Source organism: Schistocerca gregaria, chromosome 2 (genome assembly GCF_023897955.1).
Source record: "Schistocerca gregaria isolate iqSchGreg1 chromosome 2, iqSchGreg1.2, whole genome shotgun sequence".
In the NCBI taxonomy this organism is placed as follows: Eukaryota; Metazoa; Arthropoda; class Insecta; order Orthoptera; family Acrididae; genus Schistocerca; species Schistocerca gregaria.
Genome location: NC_064921.1, coordinates 812,204,738 through 812,232,274, shown reverse-complemented (window position 1 = coordinate 812,232,274; position 27,537 = coordinate 812,204,738). Strand labels below are relative to the sequence as shown.

At 41.6% G+C, this 27,537-nt stretch overlaps 1 long non-coding RNA gene across 1 annotated transcript in view; it reads left to right on the top strand.

Moving 5' to 3' along the window:
- The first annotated feature begins 23,667 nt into the window (after window positions 1–23,667).
- LOC126335118 (uncharacterized) overlaps window positions 23,668–27,537 on the top strand; it is a 32,380-nt gene continuing 28,510 nt past the window's right edge. The window contains exon 1 of the long non-coding RNA XR_007564817.1: window positions 23,668–23,743. This is a non-coding gene — a long non-coding RNA (uncharacterized LOC126335118). The remainder of the gene's footprint in view (window positions 23,744–27,537) is intronic.

Here is a 27,537-nt window from a genome sequence, read left to right as displayed (position 1 = left end):
AGTTGATGAGAGATCTGGAGAATGTTCTGGCCAGGGCAGCAGTCGAACATTTTCCGTATCCAGAAAGGCCCACACAGGACCTGCAACATCTGAAATGTAACGTCCACTGTTCAAAGTGCCGTCAATGCGAACAAGAGGTGACCGAGACGTGTAACCAATGGCACCCCATACCATCACGCCAGGTGATACGCCAGTGTGGCGATGACGAATACACGCTTCTAATGTGCGTTCACGGCAGTGTCGCCAAACACAGATGCGACCATCATGATGCTGTAAACAGAACCTGGATTCATCCGAAACTATGACGTTTTGCCATTCGTGCACCCAGGTTCGTCGTTGAGTACACCATCGCAAGCGCTCCTGTCTGCGATGCAGCGTCAAGGGTAACCGCAGCCATGGTCTCCGTGCTGATAGTCCATGCTGCTGCAAACGTCGTCAAACTGTTCGTGCAGATGGTTGTTGTCTTGCAAACGTCCCCATCTGTTGACGTACGGATCGAGACGTGGCTGCACGATCCGTTAACAGCCATGCGGATTAGATGCCTGTCATCTCGACTGCTAGTGATACGAGGCCGTTGGGGCCAGCAGGGCGTTCTGTATTACCCTCCTGAACCCACCGATTCCATATTATGCTACCAGTCATTGGATCTCGGCCAACGCGAGCAGCAACGTCACGATATGATAAAACCGCAATAGCGATAGTCTACAATCCGACCTTTATCAAACTCGGAATCGTGATGGTACGCATTTCTCCTCCTTACACGAGGCATGACAACAACGTTTCACCAGGTACTGCCGGGCAACTGCTGTTTGTGTATGAGAAATCGGTTGGAAACTTTCCTCATGTCAGTACGTGAAAGGTGTCGCCACCGGCGCCACCCTTGTGTGCATGCTCTGAAAAGCTTATCGTATGCATATCACAGCATCTTCTTCCTGTCTGTTAAATTTCGCGTCTGTAGCACGTCATCTTCGTGGTGTGGCAATTTTAATGGCCAGTAGTGTATTACCCTCTTCAAATTATGCGGTGTCCATCATTTGAAATTAATTAGAGTAGTTAAAATTCATATAGACGAAAGTATATGTCCTACAAAGACACTTTTAGGAGAAACTGGAAATTTTACTGTGTGCATTAGACTGAGACAAGGACAAGCTATTTGACCTATCTTGTTTAACTTCCTTAGAGAAGTTTGGTAGAGAATTTACTAAAACTAATCGACATGGGGTCCAGTTTAAGGCGGTGAAAGTTACTAGAATTATCTTCCCAGATTATGCAACATTAGTAAGTGGTTCCAAGAGAGAATTAACCAGAATGATGCAAAATCGTTGCACAATGGCTCAGAAAACAGGAGTAAGTGTGAATGAAGAGAGGACAGAGTATCTGGTCTTGACTAAGAAAATCCAAGGTGGTCCACCTTGACTGTAGATGGACTCATCACATTCAAGACAGCTGATCGCTACAAGCATTTAGGGAGGCATTTTAATAACAAGAACAGAACGGACATAGAAATAGCAAAATTCGCTTGTATCAAACATCTGTTGTAACGACAACAGTATACAGATTCGAAACATTAATGTTTAAAAATAAAAATGAGAAAAACTTTTAATATTCTAAAGAAAAAACTTTGGACCTGAAAATAACGTGGAATGGAGGACATGAAAAAGTGAGGAACTACGTGAACTGTGCGAACGCCGTAACATCGTCAAAGTCGCCCTAAAAGCCAGATTGGGGGGGGGGGGGGGGTTGGGTTGTTTTGGGGGAGGGGACCAAACAGCGAGGTCATCGGTCTCATCGGATTAGGAAAGGAAGTTGGCCGTGCCCTTTCGAAGGAACCATCCCGGCATTTGCCTGGAGCGATTTAGGGAAATCACGGAAAACCTAAATCAGGATGGCCGGACACGGGATTGAACCGTCGTCCTCCCGAATGCGAGTCCAGTGTGCTAGCCACTGCGCCACCTCGCTCGGTCCCAAATTAGGGCCTACCTATTTTAAATAAAAGTAGTCAGTTCTATATTTTCAGTTGTTGCTTAATAATGAATTACGGTCAGTTTTGCGTCAGATCAAATTTAAATGTGTGTAAACTAAGAAAACAGTCAACAAACAGCTTTATAATTTGACTTTTACTATAGCAGCTACAGGCTCAGTCTTTGTATTGGGACTTATGCTGGTTTACCTATATGGGTAAATGTTTTATTTTTCTCTTTTTATTTCATCTGTTTATTCGCCTAAGCAGTTTACGGCAAAGATTGAAACCCGGTACGACCACAGCAATGAAGCCTGTGGAGACAGCGAGACAAAAATCAAGATTATTAATTTTCTTATGTATTGTAAAAACCCCTATGGGATATTTCATCGGTCTTGAACTGTCTGCCTTTTCCCGTTCATGATAGAGGGAAGTCGTGAATTTCGCTAATAATGTGAAATACATTAATTTTTATGGTGCGAAGTCACCTGATCTATCCATCTGTATCACTGGTACCTATAATACTTCGGAGAAACAAGAAATGAAAGGAGAGCAAGCTGGACGGTATAACATTGTCTTCAAAGACGAAGAGGAAGTAAATGAGTTCAAGGTTTCGCACAACTATCAACTAAAAATACAGTATTATATGTTACAGATTTTTCGTGTATACGAAAAATCATATGCCTGACTGTCTGGATTATGCGACGCGGTGCGTAAATTAGCTGAAATACACGCTCCAGAGTGAATCACTTTAGTTGGACCTCTCGTGCGGCGCCAGCAATTTCCAATCGTAATTATATTCTTAAAATTATTAATTAAATCAGTAGATCTTCTTGATACCAAGTCTTCTTCCCATCACAATTTATGCCAAAGTAAACCAAAAGCTCTTCTTTAAACAAAATAAACAATTATCTTTAGGTCACTTTTATATTAATTATCTTTTTTCTGAGACGGAAAAGGAAAAGATATTCAATAACTTTTGTCATTTCAATTAGACTTACAGAGACAGAACAATAATTTGTTGTGAAGTATTAATATTTTCCCCTTGGACCAACTTCATCAGGAATTTTACTTTTTGCGATATCAATTTGTGGAACTCTTGAGAAGATAATTTTAAATTACATAACAGCATCATCTTCGTGATTCTTTTGGTTTACAATTTAATGCGTTCCTTCCTCCATTAGGCGTTTAAGAAACGATCACCCTGCCAATGCTGGCACATGGCCTGGAATTGCAAAGCAATATTCTGCCATTTACAGTCATAAGGAATAAAATTCTTCATTGTGCTGTGATTGAAAATAAGCTGCCCACTTTTCAAGTGTCGAAAGCTTTTTACAGTGCGATGTCATCTTCCTTTGCTTGCATGAATTTCGTGAAATTTTGCCACTGATCAAAGAATTTACTGTTAACGCAGCTTTAGGTTTTTTCCAAACAAAATACCGATAGTTTTTGCTGTTTTTTCCGAGGGTAGAGCATAAGTTATTGTCATTCACTGAAAGTGCTTTAAATGGGCGATAAAATGTTCAAGATTTTGAGTGGTATTTGGCAGTTATGTGTATATTAATAATATTTGTTCTAAATTCTTATACCTTATTTTGGTGAGTCTATAATCAACGTATTAATATTCCGAGATTTTTGATTGGGAATTTAAGTCATTTGCTGGGAACAAGCCTTAGCTGTGCATACTCTAGTTGTCGCTAAAAAGCATAACAAAATGTGGACTGGCCTACGCTCTTTATATGAGGGCTGTTCTAAAAGCAAGGTCTGATCGGCCGTGAAATGGAAACCACAGTGAAAATCAAAAATTTTTTATTCTCTACTGTTAGACACATCTTCTAACTACCTCTCTAAATAGTCGCTGCTCCGACTTAGAGATTTGTCGTGGCGTTGCACAAACTTTGCAGTACCCTCGCCACAGAAAGCAGCCATCTGTGCTTTCCGCCAATGCTCTACGCTGGTCTGCCTTTCGTTGTTTGTGCCAAAATGTTGTCTTGGTAGTCAGCGGTTCATGTTAGCAGAGATGAACAACGGAGGGAACCAATTAAGGGCTGTATTGTGAGTGATCCCATCGAAAATGCTGCTGGAGTGGCTTCATTGTTCCTGCAGTATGCGGCTAAGAATTGTCTGGAAGAAAGAAACGCATGACATTTACGTTATGTGGGCTGCATAATTTCAGGTGAAATCTTTCACCAGATCCACATAGCCTACTTGGCGGGAGACTGTTGCTATAGGCATTTCTATGTGATCACTTCGCGCTCTGAACTGAAAAGCAATTGACAGCCACACTAAAAACGCTGCCCAACACATCTGCGCAAAGTTCCATCGGATTTTCACAGTGGTTCTAACTAGACCTTCCTTTCCAAATCCGCCTCGTATGTGGCCGGACATGATCGCAAACAGCCAGACATGTCCTGTTAAAGCTGGTCACCTGGCAAGAATGGTGGAGAGCAAACAACCTAGAATGTCATTCTACAGTACAATAGGTGGAACGAGAGAAAGGCGCAGAATTCGGTGGTCAGATAGCATCCGTGACGATACATCTGGGATGAACATTAACTCAAAATGCACTAATAGTGCAGTTGACAGAAATGGAAGAGACTCATCGAGCAGGCGTACGGCCGGCAAGGCTCTTGCCATGTGTAAAGTAAAGAGAAGTAAGTATATAACTTGGATTTCCTTTGGTGTTATCCTCCATCGTCCCTTTGATGACGTACAATGTGTAGAGGGAATCGTGAACGTTGCGCGAACTTGTGGCAATGAAACGAGTTATGAGAAATGCGCTGGGTTGGTACTGGATAACTTTCGACACAAGAGCTGCCCTTGTGCCGGTACTAGACAGAGAGATGAGTGCAGAAAGGCTGGGAGTCCCCTCTGAGATTACGTCCCGCGTCTGGTATCTGGGGATTTCCCGCGGCCTTGGCAGTGGAGCGAAAGAGTGGATGTGCAACTCTTGTACTGGAGCACCGAAGTTAATTGAGAATGGTTGCCATGCGTTGCGCTTTAGCCGCAAAATTCCGGATTTTTACGGCCGTGTTCGGCCAAATACATACAAGTCTGGCTTTTGTTAGGCTTTTTAGAGATTAAGTAGAGAACGCACAACTAAGGCCCATTCCAAGTTAATGACGTAACCTCGAGGAAAAATTATAAGAAGGAATCAAGAGAGAGACTATCAGAAAAAACGTTGCATGACAGTAAATTCGTTGATCAGTACCAAAATTTTAGGAAATTCATGGCTAAAAAAGTGTTCTCTTTCACAAACTCCCAGTGGACAAAGGAACGCAATAAACTGCAAACCAATACGGTCACAAAGAGTCCAACGAAATGATTTACAAGAAAAAGAATTATCTTGATACAGTAGTTTCAAATGACAAAATGTTACTACATAACTACGTATTATTATTTACTTATAAATGTAAATGAAATGACCAAAAGTTATTGAAGATCTTTTCGTTTACCGTCCCAGAAGACTAGATAATTGTTTATTTCATTAACGAAAAACTTTTTTTTTCATTTTGACAGAAGATTATATTAGAAAGAGGACTGAGCAATTAAGGAAATTGAGCACTTAGTTGCTGTGATAATTGCCGAATTGTATGATTATTTAGCGACTGTTTTATTTTTATTTTTTTAGTTCAAGCACGTTCGAGTTCGATCTCAGTAAAAATTGACTGGAACTGATTATTAATAAGCGACTGAAAACACCCAGAGATTCTATTTCTGTCTAAAATAGATTGGCTGGCTTTTAGGGAAAAATATCGAGCTCAATAATACGCATAGTCCTGTTTTTCTGCTTTTGGACCTGGGAATCAGACTAGGCAAACCTATTTGTGAGCTTATGGATTCCAGTCATCTGTATCTCCCACTGTGTCGTAATTGGGCACATAGGTGTTCACAGAACTTTATCCTTGAGAGGGTGAAATTCTAAAATTACTATTTCTTTACAGAGGGTGAATAAAAAGAGGTGTCAGAAAATTTGCAAAAGTTCATATGAACATGGGTCCGAAAATTCTTGGAGAGATATGAAGTGAGTTCCTTGTAGAGACTCCTGGGTGTGAAATTTACCTCAGATGTGCGCTTTTACTCACTTTCTTATTTGCAGTTGGTCAGAGTATTTGTTTTGTTTTGTCTGGTTATTGTTAGTGCTATTTTAGAGTAACTTCCATCACAACTTATCCATATAGGGTTTGACATAATGGATATGCTCTGCATGTCATCTCAGAGTAGCAGTTGGAACCTACGTCATCAATTATTTGCTGGATGTATTCTTATCTCTGTCTTCCCCGGCACAACTCCCTCTAGTGAAATCAGTTATTCCCTGATGCCTTAACAGATGTCCAAATCGACATTCTCAGAAATTTGTTCCGCAAATTACATTTGATACAAATAGACTGCCCTTGGCCAGGAACGCCATTTATGTGAGAGCTAGTCTAGTTTTTATGTCCTTCCTCCGTCCAATGTGTAATATGGGTTATTTCGATGTCTACGTAGCAGAATTCCGTAACTTCCTCTACTTCGTGATCCTCAATCCTGAGGTTAAGTTTCTCGTTGTTCTCATTTCTGTTACTCCTCATTACGTTCTCTATTAACTGTCAGTCCACATTCTGTACTCGTTGTACTGTTCATTCCTTTCATCTCCCGTAATTTTTCTACACTTCCACTGAGGATAGCAATGTCATCAGCAAAGCTTATCGTTCAAAATGCTTCAAATGGCTCTGAGCACTATGGGACTTAACATCTGAAGTCATCAGGCCCCTAGAACTCAGAACTACTTAAACCTAACTAACCTAAGGACATCACACACATCCATGCCCGACACGGGATTCGAACCTGCGACGTAGCGGTCGCGCGGCTCCAGACTGTAGCGCCTAGAACCGCTCGGCCACCCCGGGCGGCTCTTATCGTTGATATCGTTTTTACCTTGAACTTTAATTCCGCCCTTGACTCTTTCTTTTATTTCCGTCATTGCTTCTTCGATATATAGGGTGTTACAAAAAGGTACGGCCAAACTATCAGGAAACATTCCTCTCACGCAAAGAAAGAAAATAAGTTATGTGGACATGTGTTCGGAAACGCTTACTTTCCATGTTAGAGCTCATTTTATTACTTCTCTTCAAATCACATTAATCATGGAATGGAAACACACAGAAACAGAACGTACCAGCATGACTTCCAAACACTTTGTTACAGGAAATGTTCAAAATGTCCTCCGTTAGCGAGGATACATGCATCCTCCCTCCGTCGCATGGAATCCCTGATGCGCTGATGCAGGCCTGGAGAATGGTGTATTGTATCACAGCCGTCCACAATACGAGCACGAAGAGTCTCTACATTTGGTACCGGAGTTGCGTAGACAAGAGCTTTCAAATGCCCCCATAAATGAAAGTCGAGAGGGTTGAGGTCAGGAGAGCGTGGAGGCCACGGAACTGGTGCGCCTCTCAATCCATCGGTCACCGAATCTGTTGTTGAGAAGCGTACGAACACTTCGACTGAAGTGTGCATGAGCTGCATCGTGCATGAACCACATGTTGAATCGTACTTGTACAAGTACACGTTCTAGCAGCACAGGTAGAGTATCCCGTATCAAATCATGATAACGTGCTCCATTGAGCGTAGGTGGAAGAACATGGGGCCCAATCAAGACATCACCAACAATGCCTGCCCAAACGTTCACAGAAAATCTGTGTTGATGACGTGATTGCACAATTGCGTGCGGATTCTCCTCAGCCCACACATGTTGATTGTGAAAATTTACAATTCGATCACGTTCGAATGAAGCCTCATCCGCAAAGAGAACATTTGCACTGAAATGAGGGCTGACACATTGTTGGATGAACCATTCGCAGAAGTGTACCCGTGGAGGCCAATCAGCTGCTGATAGTGCCTGCACACGCTGTACATGGTACGGAAACAACTGGTTCTCCCGTAGCACTCTCCATACAGTGACGTGGTCAACGTTACCTTGTACAGCAGCAACTTCTCTGACGCTGACATTAGGGTTATTGTCAACTGCACGAAGAACTGCCTCGTCCATTGGAGGTGTCCTCGTCGTTCTAGGTCTTCCCCAGTCGCGAGTCATAGGCTGGAATGTTCCGTGCTCCCTAAGACGCCGATCAATTGCTTCGAACGTCTTCCTGCCGGGACACCTTCGTTCTGGAAATCTGTCTCAATACAAACGTACCGTGCCACAGCTATTGCCCCGTGCTCATCCATACATCAAATGGGCATCTGCCAAGTCCGCATTTGTAAAAATTGCACTGACTGCAAAAACACGTTCGTGATGAACCCTAACCTGTTGATGCTACGTACTGATGTGTTTGATGCTAGTACTGTAGAGCAATGAGTCGCAAGTCAACACAAGCACCGAAGTCACCATTACCTTCCTTCAATTGGGCGAACTGGTGGTGAATCTAGGAAGTACAGTACATACTGACGAAACTAAAATGAGCTCTAACATGGAAATTAAGCGTTTCCGGACACATGTCCACATAACACCTTTTCTTTATTTGTGTGTGAGGAATGTTTCCTGAAACTTTGGCCGTATCTTTTTGTAACACCCTGTATAGATTCAACGGTAGGGACAAAAGACTACGTCCTTGTCTCACACCCTTTTAATCCGAGCACTTCGTTCTTGGTCTTCCAGTGTTATTGTTCCTCCTTGATTCTTCTACGTATTGCCCCTTCGTCTTTCCCTATAGTTTACCTCTATTTTTCTCAGAATTTCGACCATCTTGCACCATTTTGCAATGTCGAACGCTTTTCTCCAGTTGGCAAATCCTATCAACGTGTCTTGATTTTTCACGTCTTGCTTCTACTATCAACCGCATTGTCAGAACTGCCTTTCTGTTGCCTTTATTTTCCATAAATCCAGACTGATCGTCACATAACAGATTCTCAGTTTTCTTTTCCATTGTTCGCTATACCATTATTGTCGCCAACTTGGATGCATGAGCTGTTAAGCTGAGCACGTGATAATTTTCCCACTTATCGGCTCTTGCTATCTTCCGAATTGTGTAGATGATGTTTTCCCTAAAGTCTGGTGGTATGTCTCCAGTCTCATACAATCTGTACACCAACGTGTGTAGTCGTTTTGTTGCCACATCTCCCAATGATTTTAAAAATTCCGATAGAATGTTACCTATTCCTTCTGACTTATTTGTTATTATGTCTTCGAAAGTGTTTTAAATTCCGATTCTAATACTGAATCCCCTATCTCTTCCCTATTGACTCCTGTCTCTCCTTCTATAACATCACAGAGGCCTTCAGTGTACTCCTTCCACCTATCCGCTCTATCTTCCTAACCGCTCATCTTCTGGATTTAACAGTGGAATTCTCATTGCACACTTAATATACCTCCATTACTCTTAATTTCATCAGAAGCTGTTTTGATTTTTCTGTATGCTGAGTCAGCCCTTCCCGACAATAATTTCTTTCTAGATTTCTTCGCATTTTTCCTGCAGCTATTTCGCCTTAGCTTCCCTGTCTTCGTATTTATTTCATTCGTAACTAACTTATATTTCTGTATTCCCGAATTTCTCTGAACATTTTCGTGTTGTCTTCTTTCGTCGACCAACTGAAGTATTTCTTCTGTCAACCATGGCTTCTTCGCAGTTACCCTCATGGTACCTATGTTTTTCTTTCTGAGGCTGCCCTCTTTAGAGACGTGCATTTCTCTTCAACTGAACTGCCTACTGATCTACTCATTATCGCAGTATCTGTAGCCTCAGAGAACTTCAAGCGTATCTCTTGATTCCTTAGTACTTCCGTATCCGCTTCTTTGCGCACTGATTCTTTATGACTAGTCTCTTAAACTTCAGCTTACTCTTCTTCATTACCAAATTGTGATCCGAGTCTATATCTGCCCTGGGTGTGCCTTACAAACCAGTCTGCAATTGCGCAATCTCTGCCTGATCAGGATGCAGTCCAACTTAAATCTTTCTGTCTCCTGGTCTTTTCCAAGTATACCTCCTCCTATTGTGATTCTTGAATGGAGTATTCGCTATCACTATCTGAAATTTATTGCAGAACTCAATTACTCTTTCTCCTCTCTCGTTCCTACTACGAAGCCCATACTCACCCGTAACGGTTTTTTTTTCTACTTCTTCGCCTACAACTGCGCTCCCCGCCCTCCACCCCTCCCCCTCCCACCGCCATGACTATTCGGTTTTTATCTCCCTTCACGTACTAAATTATCCTTTTAGTACCCTCATATACTTTCTCTATCTCTTTATCTTCCACTAACGATACCTGCAAGTATGTCTGAACTATTATTGAATTTGTTGGTTCACTGTCAAGTCTGATGAGGACAACCGTGAACTGTTTACAGTAATTCAGTCTCTGCTCTACTTCCCTATTCATAACGAAGCCTACTCCCATTGTATCATCTTCTGCTGTTATTGGTATTACTCTACACTCATCTGACCAGAAATCCTCATCTTCTTTCCATTTCACCTCACTGACCCCCAATAAATCTAGACTTCGACGTTCAAACTTCTGAATTCCATGCCCCGACTCGTAGAACGTTATCCTTCAATTGGTTATTCAATAGTTTTCTCGTGGTCACCACTCCATTGGCAGTCCCCTGCCGGAGATCCGAATGGGGGCTGATCCGGAATCTTTCGCCAATCGAAAGATAAACGTGAGACTTTTTTCAATTATAGGTCACAATTGTGGAAACACGTTAGGATCTTTTATGCAGTGGATTCCATTGCCCTCTGCATCGTCGGGCCGTTGGTCGTTGTTGATTCATCTGCCTTTTACGGTTGGCTGACAGGGGTGGCCGAGCGGTTCTAGGCGCTTTAGTCCGGAAGCGCGCGACTGCTACGGTAGCGGATTCGACCCTGCCTCGGGCATGGATGTGTGTGATGTCATTAGGTTAGTTAGGTTTAAGTAGTCCTACGTTCTAGGGGACTGATGACCTCAGATGTTAAGTCCCATAGTGCTCAGAGTCATTTGAACCATTTTTACGGTTGATTTCCCACCTTAAGGGCAACAGAATGCTTTGAACCTCTGTCGACTCCTCCGCCCTCTTTGACAACGTCGTTGGCAGAAGAAAAATGACTTCTTATGCCGAAGTTTATTCAGAATTTAAGCAGTGGCGATGTTCGAAGGGGGGCCCCAGGACGTTTGATTACGCATCAAAGACGCTACCCCGCTTTTTGCCCTGTAGACCACGGATGCACGGCCTAGCTGACGGGCTACCGGACGCTGCTTATGCTTAATGTTACCGTTGTGGCAGTTACCACGTACAAAAACACTTGTGCGACTCCATCATGCGAGAGAGAGTCTCATTTGAGAAGAGAGTTGCAGGTGGTGGGAAACTACGCGATGTACGATGCCTGAGCTTTAAGAATGGGCTCCTCTCACTAACGGAAGGCGTTAATCACATGACAATCTGCAACATTCTGCATGAAAATCTTCTGTACCCATACCACCTTCATTGGCAGACTTTAAGCCAAGAATTCTGTCAACGAATTTTAGGCAATGTGCTGTGCTTCTGCAGTTTCTTAGCATGTACCTTATTCGCTGGTAAGGCTAGCTTTTCATGTGATGGGATCTCCAGTTATCTAACAGTCAGAGCTGGGCTTATGAAAACAGTCATAAAGTGCGACAGGATAAGACATCACCAGAGGTGCGAACTCAAAGTCTGCGGTGGAATTATTAACCGCTACTTCTTTCCGCAACGTTTTGCTGGACACATCGAAGTTTCCCAGGTATGAGCTGTTCCATTTTCTTGATGATGTACCTCCAGACAACATCCAACAAATGTGGTTTATCTAGTGATGACACTTCATCTCACTTTACAAGGATAGTTCGCCGGTAACTTTGGGGCGGGACTCATAAGATTCTGGCGCTTACTGTGCTCGGGATAACAATTGTTGTCAACCAGTCGGCCAGCAGGAACGCAGGCGCGTCGAGTGCGAGTTATCGTCCTAGGGAGGCAGCACACGAATATAGGGTCTGTGTAATTATCCGCGTGTATTTTGGTATTTGATAGTAATCCAACCCTGAGTTAATAGTATGTTTGACTGTCCAGAAATCGCAGAGGGCGAGCTTGAATACTACGAATCTTGAGTAAAATGGTTTAAAAATGGCTCTAAGCACTATGGGACTTCACATCTGAGGTCATCAGTCCCATAGACTTAGAACTACTTAAAACTAACTAACCAAAGGACACCGCACACATCCATGCCCGAGACAGGATTCGAACCTGCGACCGTAGCAGCAGCGTCGTTCCATACTGAAGCGCCTAGAACTGCTCGGCCACAGGGGCCGGCTCTTCAGGAAAATCATAACTTTGTAGGAGCAACTCACTTCCGCAAAATAGTCATTTGAAAAGAAAAATATATTGTCAATCGTCAATCCAAACCAACTCTAATGAGTCTAATCTTCCAATTCAGTCATATGGTATCACTGTAGATCAACAAACTAAAACATCAAGAGTCCTACTACAAGTCACTTTGAACAGAAATTATTTTTTCGCAATATACGCAGTAAGCTGCCACTTCGAATCTCTTAACTAACCTTTAAAGGCAAAAATAATATTCAGTAAGAAATGCAATATCCTGCAGTTCATTACACATTCTCTTGCAGCTACGAACAGAATAGAACTTTTTTTTCACAATCTTTTTTCATGGAAAGACTGATTCTGTGGTGGCGGCCTTCTTCTTGCACGGCTATCGGCTTCCCACTGCTGTCGACTAGGTACTCGTTTCAGCGGTAGATCACTAGCAGAGGCGCCCCGTAACTTACTCTGGGTTTCTGCAGCGATATTCAATGCGTATTAACAACATGAAAATCCCCACTTGAGCCTCTCAGGTGTATATGTAACCAATCGCGACACTGTGCTGCGAAACTTGTTACCGTTTGGCAGATGGAGCGACACTAGCACTCCAAGTGGCCGCGTTGGCAAGCTAGTAATTTCCCCACTAAATCTAGTGCATTTGAGTACCTGTCTGGATGCAAATTTTGCATCCAGTCGCTTGTGGGAATTTTGTCGGATTTTAAAAATATTTGCGCAGTTTGGCAGTAATATTATTTTTAAAAACACTTTTTCCATGCAACATACAGCAACAGCAATATTTAATTTTCTCACATCTAGTAGATATTAAATTTATTATATCAGCTAAACGTTTATAATACACGGTATTCTGTCTTCGTTCCCGTATTGTTGTGCGCCCGTATTGTTATGCTCTATAGTATTTACAAATCGGGGGGGGGGGGGGGGGGAGGAGGGTTGGTCTATGGTTGCCTAAGATACCGATAGAGGCCAGACGTGAACTACCACGCTTACGAAAATGCCAACCTCAGGCAACAATTGCGCCTTAGCTTTGTGTGCTTTGCTCGGTGTTTCCATTTCTATTTTGAAATAAGTGCAGAAACTACTCTCGATCTATTGTGTCGTCCGAATACGACTCTCACAACACCAGAAGGGATCAGCGACCCATATAACTATTAAGTCAGTCCAGTTTTCGAAGAAGTAGAGAATACGGGTGCTGCGGTAAGTCATCGTTTGTTTACGTTCGCCGCCGACTGTCAGGCCCCAGGATATACTGTGCGAGTGACAGATGTAGTGCCGTTGTGAAAATGGGGTTGTTTTGCCTCCGTGAATGGTTAAAGGAAAGGCACAGTAAACACACAAATTTCGTGTTGAATGGCTGCGCGATCGTAAATTAGCAGAGTGTCTAGAAAGAGTTGAAAGTGATGACACAAGAGCAATTGTAAATTTTGTCGCTGTACTTTGTTGGCGCATTATGATGACGTATTAAGCTACCGAGAAAGAATAGCACCATTTTCTAGGGTAAGATAAGCAAAACTACCTTTCAAACCGTGAAAGAATCTTTAGAAGTGAATCAAGCTGAAGGGTCTGTTGCATTATTTGGTTGTAGCAATTGTGCTATCATGTAATCTGATCAGTTAAGTGATTTGTGCAAGATTAAATACACAGACAGTGATGATGCCAGAAAACTTCAAATGTAGTGCAGTTATGAAACACTACTAAGGCCCTATTTTGTGAAAAATTTGGGGACAATATATCAGTGACAGCATGTATTGCATTTTAACACTAGAGACACTGCACCCGTCATTCTGACGAGTATCCTACTTCTGTATACTCGTTTCTCCTAAACGGATTCTTCCATTGGTCCCATTTTCTATGACTTTTCATAAATATTTGTTAGGTAGACATCTGCAAAGAATTGACCCATAGGACCATTCTGAAAAGTGTCCCAAACAAGTGTCCCAAACAACTCCTATTACAATGACCAAAATCCGTCATTTTGACGGGTACCGAAATGTGAACCATAGCTTTCGGACATGTCCAAAGCTATTGTTGTTTACCACCCTAATTTGATTATTGTCTTCTGCAGACCCATTGCCGATGAACAACGAAGCTTTGTTGCTCAAGTGGCGCAGTTTGTGTTGTCCACATTTCAGTTGTTTCGTAATGGCTGTTCAAAGACGCGGTTTGTCTGATGAAGAAATTTTAAAATATTTGATGTCAATGTCAGATGGTGAATCCGAAGGAGAAGATCCTTTTGAGGTTTGTGAAGCTGATCAATTACGAGAATATGACGCTGCAAGTGCAACTGATAATGAGGAATATATCCCTCCCATCAATGAACTCAGTGACTCTTCAGACAGCGATTTTGCAACTACTAGACAAGACCAAGCCGAGGAGTAGCAAACCAATGTTGCTTTATCTATATTAGATACGTTTGTGTAGCCATTGTACAGGGTGTGCATAAAGTCTGAGAACACTTTCAATTATTAATTGCTCAAGAACTAAACATTGAACAGACGTCACATATATTGCATTTTGAAGACAAACTCTGAAAGCTTTTTTTTCACAAATGTTCTATTTGCGAACCATGAGTGACCCGGCAGACGTTAATATGGTAATCAAATTCTTGCCATAGGCGTCCCAGAATGGCATCGTCGACTGGGACGTCAGCCTCTCTTTGCTGGGCACAAGCAACCGTTGTAACGAATTTGTTGTGCCAGTGGCAAACGGCCTTGCTTGTTGGAGGCTTCTTACCGTATTTCGTTCTAAACATCCGTTGAACGGCTTTAGCACACTTGCTTTTGTCGAACTCGAATACACAGAAAGCTCGCTCCGCACATGAACTCGCCATGTTTGCGACTAGTGCCGACTCGGCAAATTATCAAACTACGTTGTGGCGGTATACATAAAAAAAAACTTTCGGGGTTTCTCTTCAAAATGACATATGTATGATGTCTAAAAAAGTTTGTTTCTTGTGCAATAACTAATTGAAAGTGTTCCTGGGCTTTATGTACAACCTGTATTATTATTTTATATTTTATCGCAACTGATATTTCAGGAAGCCTTATAAATATTTTCTATTTTGCTGTATTATAATCTGAAATTCATTGTTTTTGTTGTAACTGAATTATTCCATTATATACTGCATATTCATGTACGTCAAACAACAGCATGCGCTTATCTCCAGCTAACAACACTAGAGGCGTTCGTAGCAGAATGAAAGGAAAAATTTAAATGGAAGGAAATTGGGAGTAGTGAGACAGCTAATGACGGAATAACATGGATGGTTACACCTACGAAAGCCGTTCCTGGAAGACGTCCCTAGCAGAACATCTTGAAGGTAGCTCCAGGACCTACAGGCTATACAAAGAAGTTTGTCAGCGAAGGTATATATTCTAGTGCATGGGAATGGTTAATTGATGACAGCATGCTTCAAAATATAAAGAAGTGTACAGAAAACAGAGCACGCTAAGAGCTACATGATGATGATTGAAACATTAGCATCAATGAAACAGAAGCCGCAATATCACTTATGTATTTACAAGGCGTATATGGAGCAAAATCTTTTCGTTGAAGCTGTTATGGTCGAATAGATGGGGACCAGCATTTTTTCGGAATACAGTGAGCAGAAATAAGTCACAGAAAATTTGCTGTTTACACGATTTGACTAAAAGAACACACGTTCACATGGACTCACGACAGATAGTTTTGCAACTGCTATACTTTCTTTGCCAATTCCTCGCTGTGTTACATTCCAGGTGAAAATATCGCTGTGGATGAGCAACTGTTTTCATGCAAGGATAGATGCTTTTTCATTCAATACATGAGCAATAAACCAGACAAATTTGGAATAAAGTTTCTGGTGAATAAGTCCCTTACCTTGCGAAAGATGAGCAGCGTCCCGCAGGTGTCCCTCTTACAGAGCATGTTATAACGAATCTTACGCAGCCCTTTGTTTCCGCAGGAAGAAACATAAGCTGCGACAATTTTTTCACAACGAAATACCTTACAAAAAATTTGAAACGTAAGAGTACAAGCATTATAGACACAGTGAAGAAATGAAGAAGGGAAATATCTCGATCGGTAAAATCTGCTGTAGCATCTTTGCATGCAACTATCCTTTGTAAGTCAGGTGATATGACTCTAACATGCTATCAGGGGAAAAAGAACAGAAATGTGCTTATTTTGAGTTCAATGCATGACACAGTAACTATCGATGAACGACATCCTAAACAGCTACCAGAGTCAGTGGCCTACTACAATAACATGAAGTGTGGCCTTGACGTAATCGATCAAATGGCTTGGCTTTACACTGTGAAGTGTGGATGCCGCAGATGGCCCATGACCGTTTTTTCTTCAATGTCTTGGTCTCACCAAATGCTAGGATACTCTATAAGGAACTAACATGAGAAAAAGTAAGCAGACGTCAGTCTATGTACAAATTGGTAGAAGAGTTGGCTTCAGCATATAAGGCCACAAGGGTACAAAACACTCTTCCTAATACAGTATCACGACATTGCAACATTCGAAAGACTTTTCAAATTGGATGGTGTAGAGGCAAGAATAGAAGCAAGCATTTATGTATAAATTGTAGCAAGTATGTTTGCGGACCATGTTTAGACAATGCTGAATACACCTGTGTGAGGTGTCACGACGCAGCAGGTGGATTCGAATGAGTAAAATCAGAGTTATAAATGTTGTATCTAGAATATATTGTGCATTTCAGATATTTGTGATAAAAAACATTTTCTTCTCTACAGAACGTTATTCATTCCACATTTTGTTACATAACGTTTTGATTAATTTTTAGGTCTAAAATGTTCTTGTGACATGTAATTCTTTGGAGAAAAAGTAAAACTGTATCCTGATAAACTTTTAACTCGTCTGAAATAAACTGATGTATGTTAAAATGTATTTACATTTTTTAAGCGGCAAATGAAACTATACTCGTCAAAATGACGAGTTGGTCCTTCTAGGAAGATCAAAATCCCCGGTCCTTTTGGTGTTAACTACGAATCGACGGATATTAGCGTGATCAAATTTTTAGGCATAACAAGAATGTACCACAGTGCTGCAACCAACTCGACCATTTCAACATTTTTGAAGGTAGCCAACGTCAGAAATTGTAATCCACAGTCTGTTGTATCAGAAATTAAAGACACGCTGCAGTAATTCAAATTAGATCTAAACAAACTGCAGGGTACAGGCACAGACAATTCGAATGCAAATGGTAGGAGCTAACAATGGCTCCAGCAAATTTTGAAAAAAGACATTCCGCCTTTGATCCTTATAAAATGTGTATGCCAGCCATTCAGCTAAACTTCCGCTGTGAGTGAAACGTAGCCAAGAAATCTCGACTTCTTAATCAGGGAAACATATAATTAGTTTTCGCATCCTTCAACTCACCAAAAGCTGTATCGTGATATTTATCAGAAAATCAATGAAGGAACAGAATCCCTCAAAATTCTATGCGCATGTGAAACGTGACGGTTGTCCACAGAGCAGGCGGTAACAAGAACTGCAGATCAGTGGTTAGAGCTTAGGATGCGCTTTTAAATAATTCGAAGCAAAGACAAGTGTCACACTGCAGATATGTTTTATGCAATGTTTTCTGGTGAATGCAGTTTGGTGTACGTATTATTTTTAATATCGGTTCTTTCAGATTTTCACATGGTCAATAAACATTTTGAAGCCAGCACAGAGTATCCATGCAAACTATTTAATGGCATCCTTGTGTTAATAGAGTCATTAATGAAAAAAGTTGTTGCCCCCACATATCCTGTGTAAAGCAGATTAAATACAAAATTTGAGAAACATTTAGATCCCATACCACATCTAGTATATGAATAAAAAATAAAGAAAGGATTGATGAACAGAGAAAAATCAAGAAAACAACAACACGTCCTAGGCCAGAGATGCATCCAGTTTGTGTGCTAGTTAATAATTCATTTGTTGCAAAGACTTCCAGATAACATCGAAATTTTGAGGAAAACTTCACTTCTTTCAGTGTCCAATGCTCCTCAGGTTGTTACAGAGACGTCGATTCACATGCTCGAATCGTGTATTATTGATCCTGCTGCAATAACAAAAACTGATTTTCAGTGTCAAAATTTAGTTCCTGTCTAATGGTCCGAAATTTCTGGTGTTAGGTGGTTAAATAAAAAATAAAAATGGTTCAAATGGCTCTGAGTACTATGGGACTTAATATCTAAGGTCATCAGTCCCCTAGAACTTAGAACTACTTAAACCTAACTAACCTAAGGACATCACACACATCCATGCCCGAGGCAAGATTTGAACCTGCGACCGTAGCGGTCGCGCGGTTCCAAACTGAAGTGCCCAGAACCGCTCAGACACACTGGCCGGCGGTGGTTAAATATAAAGATGCAAGTGACAGGAACCCATTTCACGAATTGGCGCTATGTTTGCATTGTCACCAGTGGTGTTACTGTGGTCGAATGCAGAAGTGGAAAGACCTTTTAGAGAGATGAACATTATTAAAACTAGAAAGAGGAATAGGGTGAAAGCCGAAATGATGAATTCGCTGTTGTCGACTAGAGCAGGAATGAGAAGGAAGATACAATGTTGCCACATTTATGAACTGCCAACTGAAGTGCTGAAGCACATATAAGTGTACGGCATATAAAACACCTAAACGTACCTCATCCACTATTACCTTTGCCTCTGGTGTTGAACCTTCTGTCGAGGAAGACGTTGATGATCGCTTACTGCTCATGTTTTCATAGGTAAGTTCACTGTGATACATATGATAATACTGTTCTAGCTTTAAACGTATGGAATAAAACGAATTTTCTCGTATGTTTGGCTACTCAACATACTCGATGCTTAAAAAAATTACAATGTAACTCTTTTGTTAAACGCACGAAACAGTTATGGTGATTTTGAATGAGCTTAGTAGTGGGAAATTCCATTTCTCTGTTGGCATCACTGCCAGCTGGTGAGAAAGGAATCACTTTCATCGTAAGGATAATGTTTGTTTCTTATTTTTCTACTTATTTAACGAAATGGTCACTATATTATTCCTTCCGTGCATTAGTAAATTACAAAGAGACATGACTTATCAAGAAAAAAATGTAAAAATTGCCGAATCTCACTGATTCTATTACATAAGCTACAAGTAATTCATGAAGTAATACCGTCAATTATATGCAAAGCTGCAGCCTACACCGCTGAAAGTAAGTGAAGATAAACACGTTATTTCGGCCGGCCGGAGTGGCCGAGCGGTTCTAGGCGCTACAGTCTGGAACCGCGCGACCGCTACGGTCGCAGGTTCTAATCCTGCCTCGGGCATGGATGTGTGTCATGTCCTTAGGTTAGTTAGGTTTAAGTAGTTCTACGTTCCAGGAGACTGATGACCTCAGAAGTTAAGTCCCACAGTGCTCGGAGCCATTTGAACCAACTTAAACACATTATTTCACGCATGAGATGGAAATATGTCTCTTGTTGTCTAGACTATAGATATAATTTCCCATTCCGACATGCTTACTATGTGCGATCTTTGAGTAAAGTAGTATAAGGCGACCGACATAAGCAAACCGTCACAATCTCGATAACCAGAGTCTGAACAGGTGCATTGGTCGAAAGTGATTCACTGCGTGGCCTGACCGATTGCCAGATTCGAATCAAATAGACTTTTTTTCTTTGGGAACATTTGAAATCCTGAGGGAGTGTACATATTTCAGCAATTACGAAACACGCTGGGAGTTTTTCAAAACGTTCAGGAGTCCATGGAACTTATATTCAGGAGATGCAAGGAAGCAGGAGAGGATTATTTCGAACAATTTCTGAAAATGGAAATGTGTTTGGTAAATGTATCACTTTTGTGCCATGAGTAATAGCAAATCCTTTTGCACCTCCCTAACGATGGATTTTCGAACCCAAGTTCGCATGAACATTTTATAACGTTTTGATGACAAGAATAAATCCCTGAAGTTTCTGAGACTTGTTTTTATACACCCTGTGTAATTCACTATAAAATCTTTCTACCTCCACCGTAGGGAAAATTTTTTTTCATAAAATGTTAAACTAGCAATTCAGTGAGTAACCTTGACACTATGGCTCTGTTCGTCTCTGCTTTGCACGCAGAGTCACGATATTTCAATACATTTTCACAAGGCGCGCATCCAAGGTCTTACGGTAATTTTGCGGCCTCTATCGTGAATCGTAGTGTTCAGCCCCTCGCCCCCGACTGACTAGGCAGCCCAAGTCACTTCGCTTCCTAATGCACTTTTGGCGGGGGCCGAAGACGCACGAAATGCTTCGTACGAATATCGTTGTTGTAACCTTAATAAAATGTGTTAGAAAAACGATATATGAAACAAGTGGATTTAAGCTTGCTATTGCGAGTGTATTCAGTCTGATTGACAAATAAATCTGGATTCTACGTTACTGATATTACTAAATGAATCTACGAAATTTGAAGCGCTGACTGCTGTGGCGGCAACAGCTACTCCATATTGTTTCCTTTTTTGTGCAACTTTGGTAAAATATAATTTTTTGGGTAACTTTTTGGGGAAGGGAAACCTTTGGGATGTTTTTGGCGAAGAAAATTTCGGTACCTGGGAAGTTGTGGAAGTACTGTATCTGCCTAGCCTTACTATTAATACCATCTCTGATATTTTAGTTCAAACAGCCAGCGATGGGCCAACGAGGGTTTACACGAAACGAAGTTGAAAGTTTGACTAAAACGAGTTCAAATCGAGTAAAAACCAAGTTGGGACGGAAAAACTGACATAACATTCAGTGCCATTCTCTCTTTCGCGTCTGTGCTGCTTACGATTCAGTTCAGTTAACCAACCCGAGTTTCACGGTTTCCTAATCGGTGATTAATGATTATATATATATAGTCATGAGTATGATGGATACTATGTGGGGCGCAATTTTTGGTCTTTCGGTTTGAAAGTTTGAAGATGCACTTGTGAAAAACCTGAAACATGCTGTGTAGATTTTGACAACTATCGGGCGATGATAAGGTAGCCAAATTCCCGTTCACGATTATGGCTGCATGCCGCACTACAGGCAGTAATATTGGGTCTTTTGATTTGAAAATTTGATAAGAGACTTGCGAAATATCGGAAATTCACGGTATAAATTCCGACAGCCATTGGTCGATTGCAAGGCAGCCATAAGTCTGTTCACGAGCATGATTGCACACCTCGCTAGAGGCGACATTTTTGGGTCTTTTGTTTTGAAATTTGGAAAATAGACATCTGAACCATATGAAACTTGCGGTATAGATATTGCCAAATATCTTTCGATAGTAGCGTAGCCCAGTTCCTGTTTACGGTCATGACTGTGAACAGCGATACAGGCATCTAATTCGAGTATTGTGACGTGACGTAAGATAGCCAGATGCTTCGTCACGCGAATTAATGGATACCACATAACAGACTGAAATTGAAGAAGACCCTCGCGAGATATTTTGAATTTGCTGTAAGATTTGGACAGTGATCGAACGATCGTTTAAGGTAGCCAAATGCCTCGTCATATGCATTAATGGTTGCCTTGCTGTAGGTCGCAGTTCGGAAATACACTCGTGAGATACCCGGAATTTGCCGTAAGAATTATGATGACAACCGGACGATCTTAAGGTAGCCAAATACCATTGCTCGAGCATTAGCAGTGTGAAGTTAACGTTTGGTCATCTTTTCCTTCACTCATTCTCCATGCAAAATTTGAATTTCCGAGTTGCCATGAAGCTAATGTTCAGCTACAAAAAAAAAAGCATAATAAAGTGTTGCACTTGTAAAGGTCACAGTGAAGACGTCGCGTTCTGTAGGCATTGACTCAACTCGCGTTCGCTTGGCGCGACGGCGGGAAACTCCGACCCCGCGCGACACCGTCGTCGAAAGCGGCGGCCGTCGTGCACCGCGTGAACACGACTCGAGCTAGCAACAGCCTGACACGATTTAAACTGAAATCCCATCAGCCCGAGTTAACTCTGTTTGGTAACTCGAGTTGACACACCCTACAAATCTTCGCTTTCTACATATTCAGCTCTTCCCCCAAACAACCCAATCTACATTTCAGCAAATGTCACTCTCTCACTCTTCAAACCAATCAACGCACCCTTCTTCTTTTAGGCGACTGAAGACTCGTCGCATTGATACCTCTCCGTGACACCACTACTATGTGTAGATACCCGGTCTCGACCGACTGCCGTTGTCGTATCGAGTTCCTTGAAGGGTTTTATATTAAAACGTATGTCCTGTGAATTGTATGCTGTTTCACATATTGAGGAAATCTCGAATACATGTCGGTATTAGCATAATTTGTTGTAACTGTGCGAGGTGCCGGGGTGGAGAAGAGTTTGAACCTCTTTAATTCTGACGAATTTTGCATGAGAACGAGACATGCACTCGACCCCCTCCTTATCTACCACCTAATTAATTATGCGCACAACGGTAACGGAAGGAATTATGGTGGACCCTGCTAGTTGGTAAAATAAGGAGTGCACATTCACAAAAATCTAGTAAAAATCGTAATCTACTCAGATAAAAAAAGATAACTTTATCATAATAAACAACCCGAAATGGGATTCTGCATATATCTACGAATTGATATGTGGATTAGATATTATAATGAGATTTATTATATATCAGAACATAAAGGCACATGGTTATCGACACGAATAGTAGATTAGAGAATAGGGGGTACTGTGATGAGTTGGCTCGAGAACAAGAGGCTTCTACTCTCTGTGATGCAATAGCTTGACCATAATGACTGGAGGTCCTAATCAATCAAATGTTACTCTCCCGACTATATTGCAGTATCGAGATTAGTAGTGAGAGCTCAAATGGGATCACATGGAGAAACAAGCAAGGTGGAATTGTACCAAAGCGAGCGCGCGTGCTGCTCAGGGCTTCAGTATACAAATAATAGATCCTACAGTGATGGAGCAGCAAAATACTTTACCAATCCTGAAATTTGTAGCAGGTCGTCGGTAGGTAGCTTTCTGATGATGTAGGCGCCGACTTCTGGTGTGCAGCAACTCCATTTTAACCCCTGGCCTCGAAGGCTGTCCGAGAATTATAAGTTCTGCCAAAAAAAGTTCGACTAAGTCGCAAGACCGTTCGACTCCAACAAAGATCAGATCTCAAATCCCCTCTGTGATGCGATGCAAGAGTGAAGCCAACATTGCTCAACTCCCTACTCTCCTCGAAAACCGCCAATCAGCATTCAGCGCTGATTCCAAAATTCCTCCACACTGTCTCACAACATCATTCGCGCCAATAGCGACCGTTCCCTCCAATTTCGAGCAGGGCTTTATGACGTCAACGAGCCTCAGTTTAAGTTGACCAATCATGCATCTGCTATTCAGCTGAGGGCACTGAACTTGCCGTTTGACCGGCTATAAAACTACCTGCCTAGACCACCGTCAGACAGTCACACCCAGCAGGGCGCAGTCCACAAGTATTCTCAGAATCCAGAGGACAATGCAGTCAGTCGGTGCCAGGCGTTTTCGTTCCAGACGCGCCGGAACGGTAAACACATAAAGTACGGCGACACACAAGCATCTCTCAGGTCATTTCGTCTTGCATACAACAGGCGTAACTCGATCGACGTTAGTCGTTCCGCCAGGCGCTTAAGCCTATTGTACGAACCGCTCAGAATTCAGGGAAGTGCAGCCCCCAACCGGCAATGCAATGTGCCGCGTTAAACGGTGCTCGCCTCTCACAGGCCACGCAGGGAAGTAACTCAACATGCATAGGAATCAAGTGAAAAGTATTTTTGAAATCTCAGTACAAATACTCCCATTACAATAACCTTATTTGGTCTGTTACCACCGTGCAATGACATTGAACATTAATAAAATTGATGAAAATGAGAGGCGACATGCAAAAGAGGGCATGGGACCTCTCAACTGAATGCACGCTAAACAACACAGGCATGGGTTCTGTGTGTTCACTGTAGTATAGCGTAGCGGATAGAGTCGTCGAGCTGCGATTGATGTATAAGTGGTACGCTAATGATCAGTCAAAAATCCCATGAAAATATCAGGGAGAAAGGAAATGTGCCGCTCCTAGAGCATTTTTTTAAAATCATGTTATTCGTTAACTCAATTGCGTTTTCATCCCATTTTCGGTTTTAAATTGAGTAGTGTTAAGGTATAGTATCTAATGTAAGTTTGTGCATGCATAATACCCCCTATTACGTTAAGATTTTTGGCTACTGTAGAAATACTAGGGCCGGCCGTAGTGGCCGTGCGGCTCTAGACGCTACAGTCTGGAACCGAGAGACCGCTACGGTCGCAGGTTCGAATCCTGCCTCGGGCATGGATGTGTGTGATGTCCTTAGGTTAGTTAGGTTTAAGTAGTTCTAAGTTCTAGGGGACTGATGACCTCAGAAGTTAAGTCGCATAGTGCTCAGAGCCATTTGAAGAAATACTCGAGTCATTGGCATTTACAGCAAATACATTATTCATCATAAATAACATCGCCTTTTGATTCAAATGGCTCTAAGCACTATGGGACATAACTTCTAATGTCATCAGTCCCCTACTACTTAAACCTAACAACCTAAAGACATCACACACATCCATGCCCGAGGCAGGATTCGAACCTGCGGCCGTAGCAGCAGCGCAGTTCCGGACTGAAGCACCTAGAATCGCTCCGTCACAGCGGCCGGCTCGCCTTTCGAGATAATACTTCCATGAACTTCATAAGAAAGACACAGAATCTTTTAGAAAACAAATGGTGGAAAAAAATAACGGAGGGTGACGGGAACCAGCGAGCTTTACCTCTGTAGCTCACAGCTCATGATGCCATCAACCGCAATACAATTTCGACTTAGCTATTGCGTGCCTGTATATGACATACACTGTCTAAAGATTATGTCTGTTGTTGTTGTTGTTGTGGCCTTCAGTCCAGAGACTGCTTTTATGCAGTCTCCCATGCTACTCCATCCTGTGCAAACCTCTTCACCTCCAAGTAACTATTGCAACCTACATCCTTCGGAATCTGCTTAGTGTAGTCATCTCTTGTACTCCCTCTACGATTTTTACCCTCCACGCTTCTCTCGAATACTAAATTGATGATCCCTTGATACCTCAGAATGTGTCTTACCACCAAATCCCTTATTCTAGTCAAGTTGTGCCAAAAATTCCTCTCCTCCCCGATTCTATTCAGTACCTCCTCATTAGTTGCGTGATCTACCCATCTAATCTTCAGCATTCTTCTATAGCACCACATTTCAAAAGCTTCTATTCTCTTCTTGTCCAAACTATTTATCGTCCATGTTTCACTTCCATACATGGCTACACTGCATACAAATGCTTTCAGAAACGACTTCCTGACACTTAAATCTAAACTCGATGTTAACAAATTTCTCTTCTTCAGAAACGCTTTCCTTGTCATAGCCACTCTAGATTTTACATCCTCTCTACTTCAGCCATTATCAGTTATTTTGCTTCCTATAAAGCAAACCTCATGTATTTCTTTAAGTGTCTTGTTTCCTAATCTAATTCCCTCAGCATCACATGATTTAATTCGACTACATTCCATTATCCTCGTTTTGCTTTTGTTGATGTTCATCTTATATCCTCCTTTCAAGACACTGTCCATTCCGTTCAACTGCTCTTCCAAGTCCTTTGCTGTCTCTGAAAGAATTACAATGTCATTGGCCAACCTCAAAGTTTTTATTTTTTCCTTATGGATTTTAATTCCTACTCGTCATTTTTCTTTTGTTTCCTTTACTGCTTGCTCAGCATTCAGACTGAATAACACTGGGGAGAGGCTACAACCCTGTCCCACTCCCTTCACAACCACTGCTTCCCTTTCATGCCCCTCAACTTTAATGAATGCCATTTAGTTTCTGTTCAAATTGTAAATAGCCTTTTGTTCCTTGTATTTTGCCCCTGCTACCTTCAGAATTTGAAAGAGAGTATTCCAGTCAACATTGTCATAAGCTTTCTCTAAGTCTACAAATGCTAGAAATGTATGTTTTCCTATCCTTAACTTAGCTTCTAAGATAAGTCATAGGATTGGTACTACCTCATGCGTTCTTACATTTTGCGAAAACAATACCAATCTTCCCCGAGGTCAGCTTCTACCACATTTTTCTCTCTTCTGTAAAGAATTCGTTTTTGTATTTTACAACCCTGACTTATCAAACTGATAGTTCAGTAATTTTCACATCTGTCAGCACCTGCTGTCTTTGAGATTGAAATTATTATATTCTTCTTGAAGTCTGAGGGTATTTCACCTGTCTCATACATCTTGCTCACCAAATGGAAAAGTTTTGCCATAGCTGGCTCACACAAGGCTATCAGTAGTTCTAATGAAAAGTTGTCTAGTCCCAGGGCCTTATTACGGCTTAGGTCTTTCAGTGCTCTGTGAAATTCTTCACACAGTATCATATCTCCCATTTCATCTTCATCTACATCCCCTTCCATTTCCATAATATTGCCTCAAATTCATACCCCTTGTATAGACCCTCTATATGGAGGGCTTATTTCAATAGTGGTACAAGTATATTATCTCCACTTTTCTGTCTATAATGCTTCTGAAATTAATGAGTCAAACAAACAGAAAGAATGTTCATCTCTAGCAAGAAGCCATATGCTTGAATATTTCTGGTATCTTCAACTGCAGATTTTTCAGCGCTCTTTTAACTTTGGGTCTCTGTATCTCAATATGAACAAAAATGGACTTGTACCTCTATTGAAATAAGCCCTTCATATACTCCTTCCACATTTCTGCTTTCCCTTCTTTGCTTAGGACTGGTTTTCATCATACATTCATACAGGTGGCTTTTTTTCCAAAGGTCTCTTTAATTTTCCTGTACACAGTATCTCTCTTACCCCTAGTGATACATGGTTCTACATCCTACATTTGTCCTGTAGCCATCATCGCTTAGCCGTTTTGCATTTCCTCTCTATCTCATTTTTGAAACACTTTTCGTCTACTTCATTTACTGCAATTTTATACTTTCCCTTTCATCAGTTAAATTTAGTATCTTTTCTGTTACCCAAGGACATCAACTAGCCCTCGTCATTTTACCTACTGGACCCTCTGCTGCTTTCAATACTTCACCTATCGAAGCTACCCATTCATCTTCTATTGTATTTCTTTCCCCTGTTCCCTAATGCTCTCTCTGAAGCTCTCTACAACCTCTCGTTCTTCCAGTTTATCCAGGTCCCATGTCCTTAAATTCCTTCCTTTTTGCAGTTTCTTCAGTTTTAAGCGGCAGTTCACAACAGGCAAATTGTGGTCAGAGTCCACATCTGCCCCTGGAAATTTCTTACAATTTAAAACCTGGTTCCTAAATCTCTGTCTTA